Here is a 12,999-nt window from a genome sequence, read left to right on the forward strand (position 1 = left end):
CTTCACTTTTGTCTTTGGACTGAATGTCATTCATTTCTAAAGACATTAAGAGATCAAGGAAAAATTAGGAACACATTCAGCTGTCAGTTTATTTTGTTTTATGACAAAAATATATTGTAGGTTGTCTAGACTAATCAGTCATCACTGCAGATTTCTCATTGCAGCATACTCACTAATTACCTATGCATCTGGCATAGACTTTATAAATGCCCTCAGTCTTTTCATCTTTCTCTGTTATAGTTTCTGCAATCAAAACATGGATTCCGATTCCCTACCCTTGGAATCAGCCATTCTTACAATATTCTTTGCCTCCTGGAAGGTAAGAGATCTGTGGAGGCATGTGCTAGCTGTCCCAGCCTTCCCAGCCAATTCCAGAGACAAGTGAACCCAGACAGGTATGCAGAGCCATGTTCATACCATAAAGGCTGCTATCACAAAGATGAGCTGAGTAGGTGTTTGCTATTTAAGCCACTGAGATTTTGAATATTTGTTTCACAGCAAAAGCTAACTGATAGAGAAGTGCTTGAGCAGAACACTTAAGGTCTCTGTGCTCAGTATAAGGCCAATTTTTCATGAAAATGCTCTTAATAATATATTTTCCAACCTTCTTATTCCTGGACATTCAAGTGGTAGAAAGCCAAAATGAAATTCACATAATTATGTAAACGGATTCAAGGTATACAATATAGTCTGTAAAATGTTTGTAACCCTTAAAACATTTATCACAATTAAACATTAACTGCAAGACAAAAAATGAAAATATAAGTTTGTATATAAAGAAAATAAATGAATATCAAAGCCTGTGAAGGAGTGCTGCATCCTAAGACCCATTGAGGAACTATGAAATGGAGCTAATCGTTACTGAGCATCTTCAATGTTTAAAAACTAATTTTATGTTCAGTCATCACATAGTCATCACAGTATCCTTCCATCTTACACATAAGTAAACTAAGCTTGGAGAAGGTTATTTGCCTGCATTTAAGCACAATAAGATACAGTCATGACAAAAGGAGACATCAACATGTCATCAGAAGTCAAGTCTGCCCGGTTGGGGCCAAGTAAGGTCCTAACACCAGGGAAAAGTTAGTTTATTGATGGCTCTGTATTTATGACTGGACCTTGAGACCATAACAGATTCATTCATTCATCTAGAGAAGGGAATGTGTTTAATTTTTCCTAGGGATTTAAATCACTTCCCATTTGTATAGGACTGCATAACTTCTGTATACCTACTAGGGCAAACATGGGCCTACATTCTCTAAGATACCAGAACTACTAATCATATGGGTCTCTTTTCAAGCTACTCTCTAGACTTTTATGACCACTATAATAATGTAACTAATAGTGTTGGACATGGTTTGATCTCTGTTCTTGTCAGAGTATCACACGCAATGCTTTCACTGGTCTAATGTTATAATTTTTATAGGATAATCTTGCATCAAATGACCATTAAGTTTATCTACAACAAAGACTATAAAATGTTAACTTTCCCATAAATGAGAACACTTCATTCTCTCCCTACATTCTGGTCCATTCAATAAACATTTCTCCAACATCAAAAAAGATAGTAATGAAAATAAAAAGCCAAGTGTGGTGGAAACATGCAAAAGGCAGAGGCTCAAACGTTAAAGGATATTTTGAGCTACATAGTAAGCCACTGTCAAAAGAAACTAAATTAATGAGTAGGGTCTGAATATAGACTTCTGAACTTCAAAGTTTAATGTAGTTCTTTCCTATATTATATAAATATGAAAATAAAAAGTAACAGCATGACCCAATACATACTAACAAATTAGTTAACCACTGGATATTTTTAATTGCTTTTTTCAAATTTCTCTTATGTCAAAAATATGTGATGAAAGGAAACACTGACATAAAAGAGGTATCCGTGGAGTCACTATCCTATAATCCCCAAAATACCTGTTATTAAAATTTGAAAATTTCCCATGCATTTATTCTATATTGAGTTTTCAATTTTTCCAATTCATTTCTTAGGTTAATATACAAAGTAGTGGGTTTCATCGTTCTTTTCTTCTCTTTCTTTCTTTCTTTCTTTCCTTTTTTTTTTCTTTTTTTTTTTTCTTTTGTTATTCTTTGAAACAGGATTTTTATGTGTAACAGTCCTGACTGTACTGAAACTTACTATGTAGACCAGGATGGCCTCAAACTCACAGAGATCCACCTGCCTCTGTGTCCAGAGTGCTGGGATTAAAAACATGGACCACCATACCTGGGTTCATCATTATGTTCCTAATCAAGAATCATTTAGTTACTATTTTTAATAATTTCTGTATTATATTAACATAGATTTAGTACTGAAAGTTAAAATTCTGAATTATATGTGTGCTTCTAGTAAGTCATATTTTTTTAACATTTAGTTCATCTACAAATTATTTTGTTTAATGTACAGAACAGGTGTGTTTGTGCATGTGTGTGTGTGTGTTTGTGTGTGTGTGTGTGTGTGTGTGTGTGTGTGTGTTTAGGCATGTGTAGACCAGAGGTTAATGTGTATTTTCTCCCTCAACTCCTCCCAGATCTTTCCCATGTCCCTACCCACCCAACTTTATCCCCCTCTCTCAAAAAAATATATATATATAAATAAAATAAAAATAAGCAAAAGGTCAGGACCCCATGCCAGGAGCAGTTGATGAACACAAAACATACTCCATGTTTCTTTGTGGACATTTTGTTGTTTGGTCTCTGCTTGTTTTGAGTTCCATTTTATTTTTCAAATTATATTGCACATACATATTTCCATTTTATTTATTTCATTGTATTTTTTGTTCTATCCCTGAACCTGAAGCTTATTGATTTAGCTAGACTTGTTAGGCAACAAGTTCCCAGGATCCTCTTGTTTCTACCTTCTCAGAACTCAGATTATAGATGCCTAGATTTTTGTGTGGGTGCCCAGGATCCAAATTCAGGTACCCGTGTTTCCACAGAAAATATGTTACTGAATCAACCATCTACCCAGCCCAGAAGGGCTCCACTTTTAACCCAATGAGTTATCAGTTTCCATAACAGTATTTTCTATCACCCACCACTGCCAAGATTTTTTTTTTATTGCTTTAGCTTTAGGTTATGTTTCATGTCTGGTGTCACTATTCTTGTTTTTCAAAAAGTGTTTTAGTATGATGCTGGGACTCAGTGCGGAACTTGATTCACCTTCAACTGTGCTGAGCAGTAGCTGACTCCAGGCTTCCATCCAAAGAGCAGTCAGACATGAATGGACAGGTGGATTATTTAGTTCAGGAGGAAACAATCAACCTGATGAGAGGATCTTAAAGGTTGGGCTTCAACATCGTCAGTGGGACAAACTAACAGTATGCCTCCAAGGACCATGACATCTACATTAGCTACCTCAAAGAGGATGGGTCTATGGCTCATAATGGGAGGCCCAACAGGGTGGTAAATTTCTCTTGGTAAATGGTCAAAACCTAAAGAACCTGCTGTAATAGGATATAGACCTCTTTCATAATATGGGATATGCTGTGTCCCTGATATTACAGTGAGGTTATAGGGGCAGAATACATCTATAGTACATCCAGGTAAAGGATAGCCAAGTGGTGTAGCTACAATGTTGCTACCAGTTTTTACCCTCACCATGGTAGCAGTTTGGGCTTTCAAGATGCCAAACAGATTTGAAATGCTTGCTGTCTTCCAATGTACCCAGTGAACTATTTCTCTCACCCTCCTTTCCTGCCATTCTTCCATATCCTTTCCTCTTCACATAGCCAACACATGACATAAAGTGACTGATTACCACCCAAAACCTCATTTGCTCTTCAAAATCTCCAAGACTTCAAGGTATTATTTGAAGAAAAGCTAGGGTGTGTCGGGGGGATGAGAAGAAGCCTTGCTTAGCACAAATTAGAAGTTCCATATTTTACTAGAACTGCCAATAAAAATTCAGCTATCACCCAAAGAGGTAAATCTCAGTCACCTGACATCATGGATGCCACGATATTCTTAGCTGGCATGCTGTGGTGGCTAGCTGTGCTACATGAAAGGAAGAGATAATTTTTTAAATGCTTTTCCTTGGAAAGTGTTTGTGGCCTTTAATTTTTGACAATAAACCTAGATGACTATATTAAATATAGACTAGTGGATATTTTCTTTTACTTTCTCCAAAAAGCAAATACATGCATATAGTAATAGACATAGGCATATATGATAGTATAATATTGGTGCTGTATGGAGAATTGCAGAAGTGAGAAAAAATATACTTGTTCTTGGGTTTCTAATGGACATTTTTTGAGAGATTAGGGATATTTCTTCAAATATGATCAAATATGTCCCATGAAAGTCTTCACTTACCAGGAAAGTGGGTCATAGGGGAGGACATCCGAGTGTTTTGAGTTCTGAAGCTTCCTACCTCTCACAATAGTTTTAGGGTTGGCTGCTAGCCCAGGCTAAGCCTTTTATGCTGTTCTTTTAACTGTAAGTCATTTGTTGAAACAAGGCCACACAACCTACAAAGTAGTTATGATTTTTTTAAAGACAATATATTAAAGAATTTTGCCCATTGGGAACCAGATTCTACACTGCCATTAACTCTTGAGTTGATATCTACATATAGCACATAATCTGTTTACCTGATGGACTTCATACAGACTAAAGCACTATTAGTACAAGGAATCAAGGTCCAGTAAACACTAATTCCTATAACCGTAAGTTCCTCTCATTGTTGTGCTCTGTTATTACTGAGGAGAAATAAAAGGGAAGAGGACTGACATAGGTTCCAATGCAGTTGTTTATTAGTCAACAGAGGACTTAGAAAAGAACTGTGTAAATGTGTTGAAGTCACAGGAAATGGGATGATCCTTTTCATAGTTGACAGATTTGTAAATGAAGACAGAATTAAATCCTGTTTTGGTTTTAATGTTGTGTCTGCAGTGCTAATTTGAATGTGAGTCTGTTCTTACTGGACATATGTACACCTTCCAGGCCATTCAGTCCTTGGAAGATTATTTTCCTTAAGTATCTTATTCTGTTTCCTATTTGCTCTGATTCTTATGTCCCCTTATATCTTTAACTGCAAACAGTAACTGATTCACAGGTCATATGCTCAGTAGATACTTGGGAAACAAATAGACATAAAATCAAATTTAAACAGTCACTATGAAGTATAACCATGAACCTAATATTGATGCTGATTATAAGCCCATTGTTAGATACAAGTGTGTCCAGATATGCCTATGGAATTATGACATTCAATAAAGATCTGTTGAATTTGTTTTTGGGGAAAAAAAAAAACCTTTTTTTTTTGTTTTTTATCTGAGACAGGGTTTCTCTGTGTAGCCTTGGCCACCCTGAATTTGCTTTGTAGACCAGGCTGGTCGCAAACTCACAGAGATGTGCCTGCCTCTGCCTCCCTTAGTGCTGGGATGAAAGGAATGCACCCCCAAGACCGGCTGAAATAAACTTTTTTATTATTCTCATACACTATCTCTTGTACTTCAAGTTTTGAAGCTAGTTACTAAGATTCTAATTGATATTGCATTAGATTTATAAATGAACTCTAGGAAAAATTATAGCTTTACTGTGTTGTTCATATTAATTTCCTTTTCCTTGTAGATACTAATACCTAGAATCCATGAATTTGTTGTTACATGACAAGGGCCAAATAAGGTTCCTGATCAGATAACTTGAAAGTGAATTACCCTGTAATATCTGGTCAGGCTCAATGCAATCACCATAGCCCTAAAGGGGGAAAAGAGAAGGAGTTAGAGAGACTCATGGGTGTAGGAAAGTGTCAGAGAAATCAGATGCTACTGGCTTTGAAAATAAGGAAAGATACTATAAGTTAGGGGATGCAATGGCCTCTGGAAGCTGGAAAAACTAAGGAAATAAATTCTTCTCTGCATCATTAAGAAGGAATGCAGTGCTACAGACTTAGTCCAGTTTTAGTCCAGTAAAATCTCAGTCAGAACTTCTAACTCTGGGAGATGTAAGATGATTATTTTTGTTTTAAGCCACTAAATTCATATTTTTTTTCAGATGTGCAGAATACACCTACAATGCTGAAATTTCTATAAAAATTAAGATATTTGGTTCTCTCCACTCAACTGTGGAGAATGTTCTGACCATTGGCTAGATCTGGGAAGGGGTTTAAAGTTTACCGCCTGTATTGCCCTTGGCTGGTGCCTTAGTTTGAGTGGGACCCCTGGGCCCAAATCTGCCTATCATAATGTTCTACTTGTAGGTTTCCAGGACCCTCTGGATCCTTCTACTTTGCTTTTCTCCCATGCTTTTCTCATTTAGAGTCCCAATAGGATGTCCTCCCCTCTGTCCCAGTTTCCTGGTAAGTGAAGGCTTTCGTGGGACATGCCCTTTGGGCTAGTATGCAGATATAAGTGAGTATATACCATTTGATTCTTTCTGCTTCTGGGTTAATTCACTCATTATGATCATTGCTAGCTCAACTTTCTCACGTAATCTGGTGCCTCACATTTGACCATGTCCCCTGGAGGGGGAGACCTGGTGGCACTCAGAGGAAGGACAGCAGGTTGCCAAGAAGAGACTTGATACCCTATGAGCATATACAGGGGGAGGTAATCCCCCTTAGGAACAGTCATAGGGGAGGGGAATAATGGGAAAATGGGGGCGAGGGAAGAATAGGAGGATACAAGGGATGGGATAAACACTGAGATGTAACAAGAATAAATTAATAAAAAAATTTTTAAAAATTTTTAAAAAGATATTTGGTTCTGAGCAACAGAAATAGATGACAGCTGAAATTCAAAATTAATCTATTGGAGTTATATTTGAGAAAGTATTGAACACCTAAAGTTTGGGGAAATCGGACTCTGGAAGTAGAGTTAAAAACTAAGAATGGCCAGAGGGTGAAATGAAGGGGCAGAATTTTTGTATCAGTAAGTGTTCATTTAAATAATCATAAACCACTCTAGGTGTTCAAATAAGGGAATCTGAGGCATTTGTGTGCATGTATATGTGGTGCTTGTGCATGTGAGTGTTGTGTAAACAAAATGAGGGCATTGTGAGTCCTCCTCTATCACTCTCTGCCTATTCCTTTTATACAGAGTCTCTTCCTGAACCTTGAGCTTACATATTTCAGCTAGGTTAGAATACAGCAAGCCCAAGCAGTCCTACTGTCTCCATTGCTTTTTGTGCTGGAGCTGTAAGTGTGTGCCAGATGCCCAGTTTGTTATATCTGTGCTGGAATCTTAATCCCAGTCTTCACGGTTGATCTTTATGTTTGCATGGCAAACACTCTTAGCTGTTGAGCCAAATCTCCAGCCTTCAAGGAAAGGCAGATTAATGCAAGGGGATAGTTAAATGAATATGAGAAGTGGTGGAAAAGTAAACTTTTTTTTAAAAAAAAGTATGATGTGGGGAATAAAGGAGAGAGATAAATGATTATCAATAGTATTGTTCAGAGACCAGCATGGCACTACATCCCTTGGACAAGAGTCTATGAACATTTTACTTGTCATTGAAATTCTGAAAATGTTGCTATTGCCACAACTTCTGTTAAAAAATGCATTATGTAAGAAAGCAACCAAAAAACCTATCTAAGCCCCTTTAAGGGAAATGGGCTACCTCAAAGAAGATGATGAGCATTAATGAACCTCCTTATGGAGATGGCTCCAAAGACGTCAAGCCAGACAATGGGCAAAATGTCCTCGTTTCTACCACAGACTGAATTCTGCTTAAAAAGGGGCAAGCTTGGATGCAGGCAAAGTCAACGACCAAACTCTGCCAAGACAGGGTAAGCAAGTCTTTAATAGTTCTTGCCTCACAAATATATCAGCCAGATATATTGGGCCAGAAGGCTGAAGACGATGCTCCAATGTTATAGAGAATTTTGGGTGACTGTTCAGGCAGCAAACTGTCTCTGTCATCTTCTCGTTTGGAAAGCTACTAACCTGCACCTTTTGTATACTCAGGTAATTAAGTTTTATTCCTTCTCAAGTCTCTGATGGGGTTGAAGTTGTTTAGGTGTTAAGATGTTTTTAGGTCTAGATAGTTACTTTAAGATGACAATGATAAGAAATGATAGATATTGATTTACATTCAGAATTTTAGATGCACCAGGATAGAAAAGATGTTTTCTACAAGGTTGCCAAATACAAAAAGTCAAAAGAGTATGAATGTAACATTTATATAATTCCTGATTGTTTTGTGGTTCTTCTTGCTGTAGGCAATTTATTGTGTATATGTGTAATAATATAAATGTATATGTAAAAAATAAATAATAAATGCATTACTTAGCTGGGCTCAGTGGCCCATGCCTGTAATCCCAGTACTCAGGGAGGCAGAGGCAGGCAGACCTCTGTGAGTTCTAGACTAGCCTGGTCTACAGAGAAGTCCAGAATAGCCAATGCTACACAGAGAAACCCTGCCACACCAAACCAAACCAAACCAACAAAAAAAAAACATTACTTTGGCCTCCAGAGATGGCTCAGAGGTTAAGAGCACTTACTGTTCTTCCAGAGGTCCTGAGTTCAATTCCCAGCAACCACATGGTGGCTCACAACCATTTGTAATGAGATCTGGTGCCATCTTCTGGTGTGCAGGCAAACATACAGGCACCCATGCAGGCAGAACATTGTATACAAAATAAATAAATAAATATTTTTTAAAAATACACTACTTCTGAGATGGAAACCAGTACCTCACATGCTCACTGATGACAAAGTCACAGTGCTTTCCATAGTTGCCTTCAGCTAATTTCTCTGGTGCTATATTACCAGAGACATCTTAAAAGTGGGAAAACTGGTAATTCTCCACCTTTACCTCGCAGGCATTGCTTTCTATTGGCAGATTCTATCAGAAAGCTAGTTAGAGGTGTTTGGAGAGTGTGATACTGCAGAGGTTTAACCTCAGTAGCCCACAAGATAGAGCAATAGTTGCATGTGGAGCTGAAACTCTGGACATCTTCTGGCACAAGGATAATATTACTAACATGTTAATTTTCTACGGTTTTGTGTCCTAGTTAGGTTTTTGTCAACTTGAAACAAGAAAGCCATTTTGGAGGAGAGGAGCCTCTGCTGAGAAAATGTCTCCACCAGACTGGCCTGTGGGCAAGCTTGTGAAGCATTTTTTTTTCTGGATTAATGATTGATATGGGAGGACTCAGCCCAGTGTAATTGGTGCTACCCCCTGGGTAGTCTCTTCTGAGTTGCATAAGAAAGCAAGCCAACAGGAGCAAGCCAGTAAGCAACACTCCTGCATGGGCTCTGCATCAGCTCCTGCCTCTGAATTCCTGGCCTGATTCCCTTTGATGATGGACTGTGATAGAGAAGTGTAAGAGAAAATAAACTGCTTCTGGAGTTACTTTTGGTCAGTGTTTTCCAAACCCTAACTAAGACACTGTGCAACAAATTAGACAAGTACAACAAATTAAATAACCCACATTTATTATGTTATATGTCTTCAATCAAAAGAGTAAGCGTAGAATAACACAGGCTTCTTCTAGGATCTCACAAAATTTCAGTCAAGATATCACTCAGGCCAGGAGGCTCAGGAAAGTCCTTCTACAGCCCCAGCAACTCAAAGCCTGGAGTGGAAGGTCATCTGAGCCAAAGATTCAGCAGTTTGAGTGAAATATGGACAATATTATGAGTTTCTGTGTTTTTTTTAAAAAATCAGTCAAGGCTGGGGTTTTATCCAATTCACTGTGTGCTTTTCCAAACTCTTGTACTCGATGGCAGATTTAGTGCCTCGTGATTATAATACTAAAGCCCATTAGTTAGGAGCAGCTCTCACTTAGGGTTTGCCCAATTTCTCCCCATGTGGGTTCTCAAAATACAGTCACACACTTCTTCCGGCAAAGAAGAAAAGCTCCTTTTCTGGGTTATTGAAACTGTTTAGCATAAGGCAACACAATCAAGGGAATAACTATCATCACATTTATGGATGAGGAGCCAGGAGCAGTTACACTCAAAGAGAAAAGATTGAGAGATGCTCTGTAATAGTACACGGATACTGACCACACCATCACCAGGGCTGGCTTTTACTTCTTTTTTTCCATATTTATTTATTTATTTATTTGCTTACTTACTTGCTTACTCACTTTACATTCCAGCCATGCATAGCCCCTTCCTTCCTCTCCTCCCAGTCCCCACCCTTCCTTCCTCACACTCCCTACCTTATTCCTCAGAAAAGAGGAGCCCCTCCTTCCCATCCACCCCAGCTCATCAAGTCATACCAGGACTGAGTTCATCCTCTTCTCCTGTGGCCTGTACTGGCTTCTTATGACCACCATGACATGAGTATTTTCTAAACTCTGTATCTTGCCATTACAACCTCAAGATTCAATGAAGCATTTATTGGCTTTTTGCTATATGGTCATTGTTCCCTTTCTAGATAACAAAAACTAACATTGTCTTCACTGTGTTCCATATTGCTCCTACTAGTGCTACATAAAATAAGAAATTCATCCCAGATGGCTAGTCCTCTTCATTTTCTCAGGTCATCTATTTTATCACAATATAACATATAACATATGCTTGTTGTTAGGTTTTGGTTTTTTGTTTTGTTTTGTTTTGTTTACGGATTTTTGTTTGTCTTGAGGTTGTTTTTGTTTTTTGTTTTGTTTTGTTTTGGTGGTGGTAGTTGGTTTTTGTTTTTAGCTCAGAATATTAAGTTTCACTGAACGGAAAGTAGAACAACTGAACTAAATAGGGGGAAAAAAAGCCACATGCCTGTCACTGCAGCACTGGGAGCTAGAAGCAGGTAGGCCTCTAAGACCATCATAGCCTAGGTAGAAAGCGTGGGACAAGTCTGTGTTTCATGATACTTTCTACCAAAAAAAAAAAAAAAAAAAAGAAAAAGAAAGAAAGAAAAGAAAAGAAAAACAGAAAAAACATTGCTTAGCTACTATTCCAGGCAGATGCAGTGCTAGTTTCGAAGTTCCCTTGGAATCTCTTTCCCCACCCCCTCCTGATCTCTTTCATTCCATCTCCCTCTCTTTCCTCATCTCAGGCTTTATCTCCTATCTTAAGTCCCTCCAGGAGTGAAAGACTTTGCCCATGAGATAGGGAACTGACTTGTGCAATTGATCTATATCTATACAAAGAGAGCAAAAATTCACAATTCCAAAATTGGAGTGTATACAAATGCATGACATTAAGATTTACTGTAAAAAGTATTTCATTAGAAATTAGAAAAGCTCAAAGGATGTTGAGAATTTCCAGTTCTTATAGTAGGTATGCTTTTAAGTATACATTACTTAAAACAGTTTGATTTTTTTGTATTAATGTTTTTAAAAATTAGAATATAATTATGTGATTTCCACCTTCCCTTTCCTACCTCTAATCACTCCCATGCACCATGAATACCAACTCTTCCCTATACTCCCTTTCAAAAAACATGCTCTCTTTTTCTTTAATTGGCTATATTTGTAACACAAGTGTGTGTGTGTCTAAATGTATAAACATAATATGTTTAGTATTTTTGGTACCAAGTCATCAGCCCTAAAACCATATACATAAAAATACTTTCTTTTAAGGAACCATAAACATATAACTGTCTTTCTCTTTATACTTAATCTACCTACTAAGATCCCCCCTGAGGGGTGTCACAAGGTATTCAGCAGTATTCACCTAGGTAACAGCCATTTCTACCTTGCAACTCAGACTCCCTTGAGTGATTCCTATGTCTTAATCGCCCCACAAATAAGCTGGTTTCTTGCTGGGTGGCTTAATGCAGGTCAGGGTTCAGAGAGTTTCTAGATACAGAGGTCACATCCTTCCTCAGAATGTATTAGAATTTAACTTCTTATCTGGTTTTAGTCACTGAGTATAATTCCAGCATGACCCTTGGTCCCTAGAAAACAACTCTGAAATTTTTCCATCCTGACCCTGGGCACGCTCAGTTCCTCTAGCCCTCTCTGAAACTTTTAAAGCCTTAGAAACACTCACTTGTTTTCCTAACATGAAGCTAATGCATGGACCTTTGTGAAACTCACATAAGTTATATCTACTTGGACACTTACTGCTCTCAGTCTATGTCTTCTCTTTGGTATAGGAGAGGTTGCTATGCTAGAATTAAGTCTGCTGGCTACATTTTACACTGTATGGCACAATTCTATCTGCTTTCAAATACCCCTAGACCTATCTAAGGTTTGAATCAATCCTTCCCATTTCAAAGGCACACCATGGAATGCAAACGAAGCCTCAGGACTGTTGGGAATATTCACTAATCTCTAACTCCTTGTCTCTTCTTGAAATTCAAGTTTTTCCATACCCCACTGGAATCACCACAAGGTATGGTACAGAAACTCCTTTTTCACTATCAGGCATTCTTATCCACTTTGGTGTTTACCAATAAAATTCATGTTCTCCTCCACTTTGGAAACAATAAAAAGAGTGAAATAGAAATGTTCCTTAAAACTTCTAAACTTCTTTTACAACACAAGGTTGTATGTCGACTACGATTTTCATAATAGATTATACCTTCATAATTTGAATTTTGTACTTCTTCAAACTATTTTTTTGAGGAGTGGGAAAGCAAAGCATTCTATAATTGATGGTCTTAAAATGCACATTAATAAAGTTGTTTGCTCCTGATATTCTTCAACAAAATACCCTTTTTCTGTAGGGCATGATTCCCCTTTGCAGAAAGTTTTCATTAGCTACAGTAACAGTTGATTTTTCTTCTAGGTATCAAAACTAGTTTCACGGTACATTTTTCCTTATGTCTGCTGTAATTAATTATTAGAAGACTCCCCTACAAAAACATTGACCAAACTTTTAACATATTCAGATCACAGGCAGCCCAGTCATTGATCTAGAATTGAAACAATGACAAACATGTATAACTTTCAACTTGAAATCAGAGATAAGATGCCCAAGAGGTATCACAGGAATTGTATATCAGGGAATCCTGTCATACTTCTTTCTCATTTGTGGTTATATATCAGAATATTTCTAAGCATTTATAAGTATAGTATCTTGTATTTTAAACAATTTTAGGCTGATATAATCCTATTTTGAGAAATTAGATGCAACATTTAAATACTCTTTTTTTCAT

The 12,999-nt window shown here is 37.5% G+C and overlaps 1 pseudogene; it reads left to right on the forward strand.

The window, feature by feature from the left end:
- The first annotated feature begins 3,156 nt into the window (after positions 1-3,156).
- LOC127185218 (synaptojanin-2-binding protein-like) lies at positions 3,157-3,676 on the forward strand (annotated as a pseudogene).
- The last annotated feature ends 9,323 nt before the right edge of the window (positions 3,677-12,999 follow it).

Source organism: Acomys russatus, chromosome X (genome assembly GCF_903995435.1).
Source record: "Acomys russatus chromosome X, mAcoRus1.1, whole genome shotgun sequence".
NCBI classification, from domain to species: Eukaryota; Metazoa; Chordata; class Mammalia; order Rodentia; family Muridae; genus Acomys; species Acomys russatus.